At 42.8% G+C, this 12,500-nt stretch overlaps 1 long non-coding RNA gene across 2 annotated transcripts in view; it reads left to right on the top strand.

Annotated features, from left to right (window-relative positions):
- The window catches only part of LOC126996382 (uncharacterized), a 45,078-nt gene that overhangs the window by 20,576 nt on the left and 12,002 nt on the right, over window positions 1-12,500 (top strand). The window contains exon 2 of one of the 2 annotated variants that reach the window (XR_007751142.1): window positions 9,018-12,136. This is a non-coding gene — a long non-coding RNA (uncharacterized LOC126996382). Of the gene's footprint in view, window positions 1-9,017; window positions 12,462-12,500 lie in introns of those variants that run through there. The other variant, XR_007751143.1, reaches the window with a different exon arrangement.

Genomic DNA, 12,500 nt, shown 5'->3' with positions numbered 1-12,500 from the left:
TGTTTTTGTTTTGTAGCTGTGATGAATAGTTTTTGAGACACAGCGGTTAAAAGAGATCCCCTTCCCCCGCTGGGGTGCCCGAGCGCGCCTGAGGGGATAGTCTAGCTGTGAGCACTTAGCAATGAAAGGGTTAAGTAGATACATTTGACTAACGCAATATGTTCGATTTAACATGAGTTTCATCAATGACGTCACTGCGCGGAGACACTGTCTTTCTCCTGTCTTTCTCCTCAGTCTGAAGCTAGCCAGCACTGTGAGTGGAACTTTCTCTGGAATACATACACTGCATTTTGACCCCTACTATGGCACCCAAGCATCCTTCCACCTCGTCCAGTGACATAAGAACATAGGAGTCTGCAAGAGGCCGGTAGACCTGCACGAGGCAGCTCCTCTGAACCTTGGCTCCCGTGTATCTAACCCTACCTTAGGGGTCTTAGTGAGCTCTGATCTCCGTCCAAGGGCACAATGCATTCAAGCTAGAAATCGAGCTAATAGGGTACTGGGATTTATTTCAAGGAGCGTAAGCAACAGAAGCCCCGAAGTCTTCCTCAAACTATTATATTTAGCATTAGTTAGACCTCATCTTGACTATGCGGTTCAGTTCTGGTCACCCTACTATAGAATGGATATCAAAATGTTAGAATCGGTGCAGAGGAGGATGACTAAGATGATTCAGGGGTTGAGAAACTTGCCATACGAGGAAAGACTCAAACAGTTAAACTTGCATTCTCTATACAGGCGAAGGGTGCGTGGAGACATGATCGAGGTTTATAAATGGATGAAGGGCTTTAATAAGGGAGACATTCATAAGGTTTTGTTGGTAAGAGAACCGGGTAGGACACGAAGTAACGGGTTTAAACTGGATAAATTCAGATTCAACAGGGACATAGGCAAAAATTGGTGGATGAGTGGAATAGGCTTAGCAGTCATGTGGTGAGTGCCAATACAATTGTCACATTAAAAAATAGACTAGATAAATTCATGGACAGCGATATTAGGTGGGGTTAGATACGCGGGAGCTTAGGGTCAAAGGAGCTGCCTCGTACAGGCCTACCGACCTCTTGCAGACTCCTGCGTTCTTATGTTCTTATGTTCTACCTAATATTGCTGTCCATGACGCATCAACAAAGTGATGGTGGTGAGTGTTTTTGTTGTGTCAGTGACTTACAAATGTAATGTAGCAATTCTTTCTTTAGAAAACTTTAACTTAACCCGGTGGTGGCAGGGATCATGTTTCTTAATGGTCCCTCCAAGCAAGAAAAATGACAAAAAATCACCCCTCACACAAACCATTTCATATTATATATCAAAGCATTTGTGATCAGTTTGTGTGTGTTACTTTCCTCTCTGTCAAAGGCTGTAAAACTAGGCAAAAAGTAAGCAGAAAAATATATATCTACCCTTGCAGGTGAAAATATAGCCTGTTAGCTTTTGAGACCAGACCGTGTAGTGAGCCTCCTCCTCCCTCCCTGCTGGCTAGGCTTCCTTTTAATATGTATTTCCACACATGATGCGGCCAATATCAGGAGTCTTTTTCACACCAATATTTACTGTATAATGATGACTTGACTCCTGCATTAGCACCGGTGAGTGAGTTAGGGGCTTAAGGAACTTTGATGCCAGGATTGGAGGTGACTTATTCCTGGGTTTAAACTTATACAAAATCAGGTTAGCAACATGTCTGTGGTAAGTCCCTTGTACAATAAGAAATATTACTTTCCTCTCTGTCAAGGGCTGAATAAATAAATCAAATTAATCTAACTATATTATAAAGCAAAACCAATCTTGCATGCATAATATGTATCCAGTGCATAGTAAGCACTTTGGCAAACATATATCATGCACCCTATGCTTAACCCTGCGGGAATCATGTTTCTTACCCGGTAGCAGCAACGGGTCAAATTTGTGGCTTTACCGTGTAGCAGCAATGGGACAAATTTGTGGCTTTACCGTGTAGCAGCAATGGGACAAATTTGTGGCTTTACCGTGTAGCAATGGGACAAATTTGTGGCTTTACCGTGTAGCAGCAATGGGACAAATTTGTGGCTTTACCGTGTAGCAGCAATGGGACAAATTTGTGGCTTTACCGTGTAGCAGCAATGGGACAAATTTGTGGCTTTACCGTGTAGCAGCAACGGGTCAAATTTGTGGCTTTACCGTGTAGCAGCAACGGGTCAAATTTGTCGCTTTACCGTGTAGCAGCAACGGGTCAAATTTGTGGCTTTACCGTGTAGCAGCAACGGGCCAAATTTGTGCCATGATTTAAACCCCCCAAAATAGATGATACTGATCACAAGTGCTTTGATATGTATTATGAAACGGTTTGTGTGAGGGATGATTTTTTTCTCATTTTTCTCGCTTGGGGGGACCATTAAGAAACATGATTCCTGCTGCTACAACCACTGGGTTAAAAGGCATTTCCCTCTAAGCAAGGGGAGGTAGTGAACATTTTACAACACACTGGGTTACTAAGTGAGCTGCTGAACATTTTACAGCTCAATATAACGGGTTCACCCTTTGGGGGCTTCTGGCGGGGGTAATGAAGGCAGGGCAGGAAGTGAGTAGAGAAAGCTTACCTATTTCTCCAAGCTGCTGAAAAGCTTGTTGGTGAAGAATTACTTGTCGGTGAAGAGACTGTTGTTGAGGTGAGGAGTGCCCTGTGTTATGGAACCTCCCGGCACTGCTACACCAACCTGCAAATATGTGTCCACTCTCAAAGTCTTGTACTGGATAAGATATTCTATAGTCTCTCTCTATCAAGGACTGTAAATTAACCCTTTGGTTGCTAAATACTTGCAGGGAGGACTAGCGTAACTTGCCGCTGGTGCTCAATCCTCCCTGCGAGTTCCAGTATATATATATATATTCTATCAATTTGTGAGGCATATATATGGGATTCAAAATGCATAGAATTATGAGATCTAACACATGGTTGGGGTGAGAAGTACCACAGTGAGATGGGCAACTCTGTGGACATTTACCATCTGACAAACATACATTTTTTTTTTAGAGTTGACGTTATCTTACTAACAAGTAGAGATGATAAAGATATGAAACACAAGTCAAAGTGTTACGGTTGTTTCGGAGACTCCCGCAACCTCTGGCCATGCCTGAGGTGCAGGCTTCACCCCAGGGTTCAGCAGGTGGTTCCCCTATTCTCAGGGCACCGGAACTACACCCGACCAACAACGTGAAGCTAACTCGACATGTCGTCCGAGATGGAGGGTGAACGAGTCAGTCACGTCCAGGAGGGCATACAAGATACCTCTCCATTAACATGAGTTGCAATAGCAATGATATTAATGACAATAATAATAATTACAAGATTATTTAATACTAAGCTATTCTAACCTAAAACTTATTCAAACCTAGCCATACTTTTTTTTTTTTTCCTTACCTCCCTCGGCTGGGCCTGGTGGTGGGCCCAAGCCGGCAAGTGTTTATAGCGGCCCCATCTTGCTTTCCCTTGGACAGTCCCATACAGTCCAGGATGATGGTGGTGGTCTTCAGGACAAGTAGTCTGTGGCAGCGACAGATTCAAACCCTCATCATCCATGACGTGGCGAACGCAGGACCGGCACGCTAACCACTCAGCCACCGTCTCCTTCCCCAGCCTGTGTTCCGACGCCAAATATGCAAAAAGTAAAAACATATGCTTCAATGTGTCATCCCAGACTATATATATATATAAAGAGAATTAAATCTAAGCCATCCTAACCTAACCAAACTTTAATTAAACTAATCTAGTCTTAGCAAGCCACTATCAAAACACAATATAAACAGAAATGTATCTCCAGGTGTGTCCCCCCCCAAGACCATATATTTAGAGAATTAAATCTAAGCTATCCTAACCTAAACAAACTTGCTGAGCTATCCTAACAAGACCTAACTTAACCCGGTAGCAACAAGGGCCCAAATTTGTGGCTTTACAGTGTACCAGCGACGGGCCAAATTCTTGCCATGATATGTAACTTGATATATTAAGAAGGATATAAACCCCACCACCGACCATCAGGATCCACCGGGAAGAAGCCTACCGGCGCAATAGGCCAAGACGTAAAAATAAATAATAAATAAATAAATAGATGATCCATAAACTGATCACAAATGCATTGATATATATTATGAAGTGGTTTGTGTGAGTGATGATTTTTTTCTCATTTTTCTCGCTTTGAGGGAAGGGCCTTTAACCCAGTGGTAGCAGCAGGGATCATGTTTCTTAATGGTCCCTCCAAGCGAGAAAAATGGAGAAAAATCACCCCTCACACAAACCATTTCATGTTATATATAAAGCATTTGTGATCAGATTATGTATCATCTATTTTGGGGGGTTTATATCATGGCACAAATTTGGCCCGTCGCTGCTACACGGTAAAGCCACAAATTTGGCCCATCGCTGCTACACGGTAAAGACACAAATTTGGCCCATCGCTGCTACCGACTTAAGAAACATGATCCCCACAGCTACTGGGTTAACCGTACCTGCCGTGCGCTCTACTACCACAATGAAATAAAACAAATATATACAGCGTTGCACCCCAAGACAATATTTTAAGAGGCGGTGAGTATGGAGATGACCGTAGCCACCTCTCCCGCCAGTGACATCAACGGCAGTGTGGTGAGAGGCCTATCCTGCCTATCTATCCTAAACAAGTGGGTGTTATTCCAGAAAAAACACCCAAGTCTCATCACTTCACACTTATTTATATATTCAAGGGCTGAAAAATATCAGAAACATTAACAAAAAAAATGCTCGGTCAGCACTAAGTTATCCTAACCTTGGATAACTTAGATTTTAACGTAACCTCCTGTGAGAGCAAGATAAAAATTGACAGACAAAATAGGTCAATTCCGGACCTCACGGTATCATGAGCAGACCTCCAGAATAACACCCGATGGTCTAGGATAAAAAAGTTGGAAAATTTCATTTAGTCGGCGCAACATCTGTGGTCATATGCCGGAGAGAGACAGAAGGGGAAGGAATTATAGAAGGGAACAGATCCCAGGAGACGGGACACAACCCCCAATTATACCTGGTACACTGCTGGGTTTACAGGGGCATAGGGTATTGGAAAAGCCTCCCAAATTTTCCCACTCTGCCCGGGAATCGAACCCAGGCTCTCTCGGTTGTGAGCCGAGTGTGCTAACTGCTAACCACTGCACCACGAAGCCCCCAGGTCTAGGATAAGATACTGGTCATCGCTAAGTTATCCTAACCTTGGATTAAACTTAGATTTTAACCTTAACCTCCTGTGAGAGCAAAGTAAATATTGACAGGCAAAATATAGGTTCATGCCAGCCTTCGCAGTACCAGGAGCATGTATAACTCTAGAATGACACCCGGTGGTCTAGGGTAAGCACATGTGGTCAAGGCAACAACGCTAACCTACATATTCCCCTTAGAGTTAATAGGTTCACCACCCCGGGTCATCACCACCACATGCATCACCTAAAACCACCACAATCACCATCAATACCACCTCAGACACACATGAAATCACAACCATGACGATGAAAACGCAAAAAAATCAAGATAAATAACACTGAAATAAGTAAATCTGAAAAATTCGTAAAATTCACCCCGCCCGCTAGACGAGTCACCCTTAAAACACTTCTAGCTCACGTTAACCTCCAATATTTCCTGAGTAACACAACCCACACTTCATATCTGCAATAATACAACACAAATACACCCTAACCCTTAATATAGGAGTACCCAGGCATCTTACACTGGTCAAAACTCACGGATATAAGGTCACGTATGGTTCGCTCCCATCCGCCGGTTACGCCCTTATGACCTCACCGCTAAACGCCCATAATTCAATATTTAAGACCCTCACACCTCATTTGACCCCATACATTAGGTCATTCAGCTTAGTTCTCCCTCTCATAGTGTTCAAAGTTCTTAGGTGTCATTGATAACTGAGATAATACGTCACATCCGCCGGTTACGCCCTTATGACCTCACCGCTAAACGCCCATAATTCAATATTTAAGACCCTCACACCTCATTTGACCCCATACATTAGGTCATTCATCTCAGTTCTCCCTATCATAGTGCCCGGAGGTCTTAGAGGTCATTAATAATTAAGGTCATATATGGAGCCGGACACCCCAAGCCAGTTATATACGTGACCTTTCTGACCTTACCGGCTTATATCCCGCTCTCCAACTTCACACACACAGGAATGCAATGCACGTGTCGCCCTGCCCCTCAAGCCCCGTGCCGCCACGTACTCTACTTTACCGGAAATCAGTAAAAAACGATGAGCTTCTGGACGACCACGGCGGCCATTGAAATAAGGTCACACGGTCGCCTTTGTGAGCTCACCCCTAAACCTAATTCATTGTTTACGACATTCACGCCTCATCTGACCTCATATATCAGGTCAATCCCCCTTAATTCTTCACTCGGTAGAGGTCAAAGGGCTTACTGAGTATCGATGATAAAAGTTCACACGTTAAGCTGATGGCCGCCTCTTATCTTGCATAGATCACACATTTCCCGCCTTTTCCCCACATCACCGCTTGACCTCAAGAAGCATAGTGACCTTATATGTCATGACCTCAAGCCCCGTCTCGGTATACCCAGTGTAGTTTACGAGAAAAAAATATATATATACAAATATTTCCCTCACCAACCCGCGCCGCCATCTTACACCGAGGCCCCGCGGTCAGCCCACATTTAAATCCCCTTTTGATCACGTTCATCACACTTCTCGCCGTTATCGCCCATGTCAGAACAAGCACAAGGCATTCCTCACCTCTTTGATCTCCATGGCGTGTCTTTACAGCGGCGGCTAAGTCCCACGGAATCACATAAAACAGACATGACTCGTAATGGCGTCAGACGGAGCAGATCCACAGGGAGGAAGAAAGGCCAGTCACGTGATCCTAAGGGAATAACTTCGCCGCCAACTTCCACGAAATAGCTCTCACATGTTTACCTTCCCATTTTTTCCCTATTTCAGTGTCATTTCTATCGTTCTGTGACCCTATTTCGTCTCCAATACACGGCACAAACATCAGAGGAGCATTTGTTATCACTGGAAGGCTAAATAACAAAGGAATAGGCTTGATTATTGACAGAATTATAGCAGACGTTATTTTCCCTCATTCCTTGCGTCTATGGTCCGTGTGTCTGGTGTATTATTACCTTACAGGCAATATTAACCCTTATAAAGATCACGGGTGGACAAATAACATCAAAATAAGGCAAATCAATCAGTCTTTCTGGTGTGTGATGAGGTATCTTTCAACGAGTTATTTCGCACGGAAAAACGACACCACTGCTGCTCTTGCTCTTGCTGTAATTTGGGTCTGGGTCTTGACACTTTGCGAACGAAACTGCAGAAAGTGTACCATTCTATCACCCTTCAGGACGGGCTTACAATAGGATAGAATGAGCTTATATGTGGGAATAATGGCTTCAGGGAGTTCTTATTAATACACTTAGTAGTCTCCCTTAAGTGAAGCATGGAGAGAGGGAGAGAGAGATAGAGGGAGGGAGGAAGGGGAATGAATCACGTATTAATTAGATCTTAAAGCCATTGGTTACAACGTTTCTTCCTGTATAAAATGGTAATTATATCGCTTTTTCTCTTTAATTAAACCTAAAACCGTGTAAATAATGGCTTTGAAATGTTTAATAAGGGAAGGTGGACGTTGGAACAGGAAAACTCATTCATTGTTGTACCTCAAAGCTAATTGTTCCAACCTTTACATAGATTTACATAGAAAATCAGACCACACAGACCCCATGGTCCAGACTTGGTGGTCTGTCCTTAAACCTAAGTGATTTTACATTAATCAGAAGACTCCAAAACGTTGCATTTCTACTCTAGTTGATATTAAGTTGAAGGATATGTATGCTGAAATGCTATATCTTATGCTATCAAGCTGATTTAAACTTACGGTCACATGCTGACTTCATGATGCATGCTGACTTGAAATAAAGGTCACAACATTCAGCAAGTTGAGTTCAATGACGGCATTGTTCACTTGTAACTCCTATGCTGAGCCTATAAAAAGTCAGCATTGAAAGAGATATAGCCATGCTGACTCGATCTTATGCAAGCTGATTTAAACTTATGGCCATGCTGACTCATATGCTAATCTTAACTTAAATCCATGTTGAACTCCGAACTCAGCATATCAAGAAAACGATCATGCTGTCATATATAGACCACCATGCTGAGCTCAGAGTGGTTATACACACTGAAATCAGTAACTTTTTAATGCATGCTGAGTTCAAAATAGGATCAGCATTGAGAAACAGCTAGGGGCTATCCTGAGTGAGCATTGCTGACTTGTTCATAATTAAACCCCTAGTAGCTAATAGTAGTAGTAGTAGTAGTAGTAGTAGTAGTAGTAGTAGTAGTAGTAGTAGTAGTAGTAGTAGTAGTAGTAGTAGTAGTAGTAGTAGTAGTAGTAGTAGTAGTAGTAGTAGTAGTAGTAGTAGTAGTAGTAGTAGTAGTAGTAGTAGTAGTAGTAGTAGTAGTAGTAGTAGTAGTAATAGTAGTAGTATTTGTACCAGTAGTAGTAGTAGTAGTAGTAGTAGTAGTAGTAGTAGTAGTAGTAGTAGTAGTAGTAGTAGTAGTAGTAGTAGTAGTAGTAGTAGTAGTAGTAGTAGTAGTAGTAGTAGTAGTAGTAGTAGTAGTAGTAGTAGTAGTAGTAGTAGTATGTTGAGCTCAGAAAAGGTCATAGGCTGAGTTGAATAATTAAGCCTATCGCTACAAAAAAGCTTCCTGTACCGACACATAATATGCCGACAAGTGGAATCAGTGAGTCCGTCCACTTGTCGTTAAAGCTCAGTAACGTTGCCGCGTCGCCGTTCGTGAAATCTCATATTTATCGTTTATTTGAGACTTAGCGATGGTCTGGATACATCGGGAAGTAATGATTTTAACTCTAATAATAAATGAGTGACGTTGTATGTGTCCCGGAGGTCAGGAAATGGTAAACACGGGAGGGTAAATATATGGCGACATGGCACCTTTACAAATGTGGTCATCAAGGTATCGTACTCGACGCCTTGAAATGTATCAACATTGCTCTAAATGCCAATTCCGGCCCCTCCAAGGACGGAATTTATCTTTTTGATTACCCTTACGATCCTAAAATAATAATTACTCATAGCTTCATGGCGCCTGGGAAGCATAAATCATATTTTGTTAAAGAAAGTGTCGTACGCTGGACATTTCTACGTGTTTGGGAATTAGAACTTATGGTTTTATGCTATTTTAAACCATTTTCTCATGTTTTGGTGTCCAATATTGGGCAAAAAGGGACGAGAACTCCATTTCTGGCCTCAAAATGGCGCTAGGGCTAACAGTTTGTGAGATATATGGATGTTCCTGAGCCATCACCTTCCTTAAGTTTCAGATCATGCCATTCCTTAATCCCTTACTAATTCCTACGTCCCTGGCGCTCGACAACACCAGAATTTTTCGGGGAATGCACACTCGTATCCTCTCAGAAATGCCCTACGGGGAGTATTGATGGTGATGCGATTTATTTTCCGTCGCTAACTCTAAGACGCTGCCATTCAGTATTTCCTAATCGATTCTTACCCTCTTGGCACTGGAAAGAAAGGTAATTTTACGAGCAATCTTTTGATATCCTTAAGAAGGCTCTACGTGCATCACAGACGGAGATCTAAGCAGGTAAAGATTTCACCCCCCCCCTCCTCGGCAACTCTACGGGGCTAAACTACCACATTTCCCCCGCGAGGCCTTCACACGAAAAAGTTTAAAAATTGAAAAATCGTTATTCCTTCTTCCAGTTCGATGAAAGGGGTTGATATATGTGAAGAAAAAAATACTAAAATTCCTGGTGCTATCAGAATTGCAATAGGCCTAAGACTGACGGAGTTAAGAACGGTTTTGTGAGAGCCTTCGACAACTTTGTAGGCCTATAACTCCTGAATCAAGGCGTGTTTGTAAATGCCCGATTAGTCGATGGTAGAGAAAATTCCGAGGAACACGCTGGTGCTTTCAGAATTGCGCTACCACTAATGGGTAGAGAGATATATCGATTGGAAATTTCGCACTTTTTCGACATTTGTGGTAACGTCACTCGCTTAATATCAATCCTTTCTTCTTCGTCGAGAGATAATAAAAGTCTTATATTTTGACGAGGAATGCAACGCTGCTCTCGGATCTGCGCTCCCACCTTTAGTTTCGGAGAGAGCATGTCATATTTTAACCGCCTGCCACGCCTTAACTCCTGCAGATATGTTTTATGAAATGAAATAATATCTTGAGATGACCCGACACGGCCTATATTGTGGAATGATCAGATTTAAGATTTGACGCGTATTTCCAAAGATAGCTTTTTTTGCTTATTTTGCTTGTGTATTATTGACCGACTGATATCTGATGTAAAATTTGACGGAGAATAACGTGGCGTCGTCAGAATAGAGATAACTTTATTAGGTATCAAGATATCCTAGCTGAGGCGTTGATCAGAATGTTTTGATTCTGCATCGATTCCTGCATCCATGTCTAAGTAATGTCTTAATGTCGGGCATGATTTGGAGAGGGCACATCACGAGGAAGCCATTTCTGGTCTTGGTTTTGCGCTAGCTCAATTATTATAGAAGTTATCAGCTATATTCTGAGCAATGGTCGTAACCCTCAATTTTATCCTCTCGTTTTTTCTCGTGTTCGTTGCACTCAGCTGGTGGGGTAGAATTTGACGCTGAACATTTTGATGCTTATTAGAATCCGATCGGTAGAGTATTAACGGAGCTATGAACGATTTTGTGTTTCCACCGTTATGAAACTCTCCGGTGTTTACGGCCACAATTTCACCTCCTCTACAACGATCTTTTTTTTCAAATATGCAAGTTTCGTTATTCTTGCCTCCAGCTGGATCAGAGAGATTTACAGACGTGACGAAAACAATATTAGAATTTCTAGTGCTATCAGAATTGCGCTAGGCCTAAAACTGACGGAGATATCCACGATTTAAAAAAAACGTGCTGAAACTTTGAAGGCCTATAAGTCCCTTAATACGCTAAAGTGTTGTATGCCCAATTGGCTCCTGGGAGAACCAGTTACGGGAAACACGCTGGTGCCTTCAGAATGACGCTACGACCAATAGTTATGGAGTTATCATGATCTGTTTTTCGCGTTTTTTTTTAACTTTGATCCAACTTCCTTCGCTTAATATCTATTTTTTCTCATTCGTCAATAGATAATGAAAGTTTTAGAATTTAACGATGAACACAACGCTGGTCTCGAATCTTCGCTACGACCTTTAGTTTTGGAGATAACACGTCATTTCTTTAGCCGCCTGTCACGCCTTTACTAGTGAAGATACGTTTATGGAAATAAGTATCGCGAGTTCAGCCGAGACAAGCTATAATTTGACGTCTTCAAATTTAACTTTGGAAGCGTTTGGTTCTTTTTTTTTATTTCTTGCTATTTCTTGACGAACAACTGATACAAGGTGTCGAGTTTGCCGGAGAACACGATGGCGCTATTAGAATCAAGATAGCGTTTTTCGTTATTGAGCTATACCGGTCCAAAGTTTGGTCTTAACGGTTTTCGCCTGCGCCTCTTGCTGTGTCCATGTTTTCCTCGTGTTTGTGGAGCTACTCGGGTGTAGCATTCGACGCTGAACATTTTGGTCTTTACTAGAATCCGATCGGTTGAGTATTAACGGAGTAAATAACGATTTTGTGTTTAGGGGGGGGGAGTGGTCGGGTGGTATCCCCGGGGTGGTGGTAGTGGTCTGGGGCAGGGTGTCTGTGGGGTGTCCTGGGGGAGGGGGTGTAGGGGGCGGAGGGGGAGGGTGAACGATGTTTCTTTTTTTTCGTTTAGTTTAAAAATGTTTCGTGCTGTGATTTGCTATGTAGTGTTGAGCCTTCATAATGTATCGTCTTTGTATTCTTTTTTATGGGTGGCGTGTTTTACCATTTCTTGAAGGGCGCGGTGGAATTTTCTGACGTTACTGAACCTAGAAATAAATAATATGTTCTCTGACTTTTGGCAATAGCTATGGCTCAGAAACAGGTAAATACGAGACTCCTAGTACGATAATCTGGCAACGGTGGCCCATACCAAGGCCTGTCTCTCCAACGGGTCACATGTACAGCAAGAGCAAGAGCAAGGCTGTGTTTACATTCTCCGTGAGTCACATATTTCCTTTTTTTTTTCCTTATTCTCATTTTTTCCCGCCATTTTGCTGCGACAGGAGGAAGGAGGAGGTTTTTCTCTCCCTTGTGGTGGAGGAGGAGGAGGAGGAGGAGGAGGAGGAGAGAAGTGGAGAGAAGAGGAGGAATGGAGGAAAGAGGTGGATGACGCAGGGAGGAGGGAGGGAGAGTGTTCCTCCTCCTTCTCTTCTTCCTCTTCCTCCTCCTCCTCCTCCTCCTCCTCCTCCTCCTTCTTCTTCTTCCTCCCCCTCCTCCTCCGCCCCTTCTGTACCATCTGTACTTAAGCCAGCAGGATGACTTGGTTAGTTAGTTTGAGATGTTTTAGCTGTGATGACCTAAG

Source organism: Eriocheir sinensis, chromosome 10, assembly GCF_024679095.1.
Source record: "Eriocheir sinensis breed Jianghai 21 chromosome 10, ASM2467909v1, whole genome shotgun sequence".
In the NCBI taxonomy this organism is placed as follows: domain Eukaryota; kingdom Metazoa; phylum Arthropoda; class Malacostraca; order Decapoda; family Varunidae; genus Eriocheir; species Eriocheir sinensis.
The sequence above is the reverse complement of the archived record's forward strand: the minus strand, read 5'-3'. Positions and strand labels throughout refer to the sequence as shown.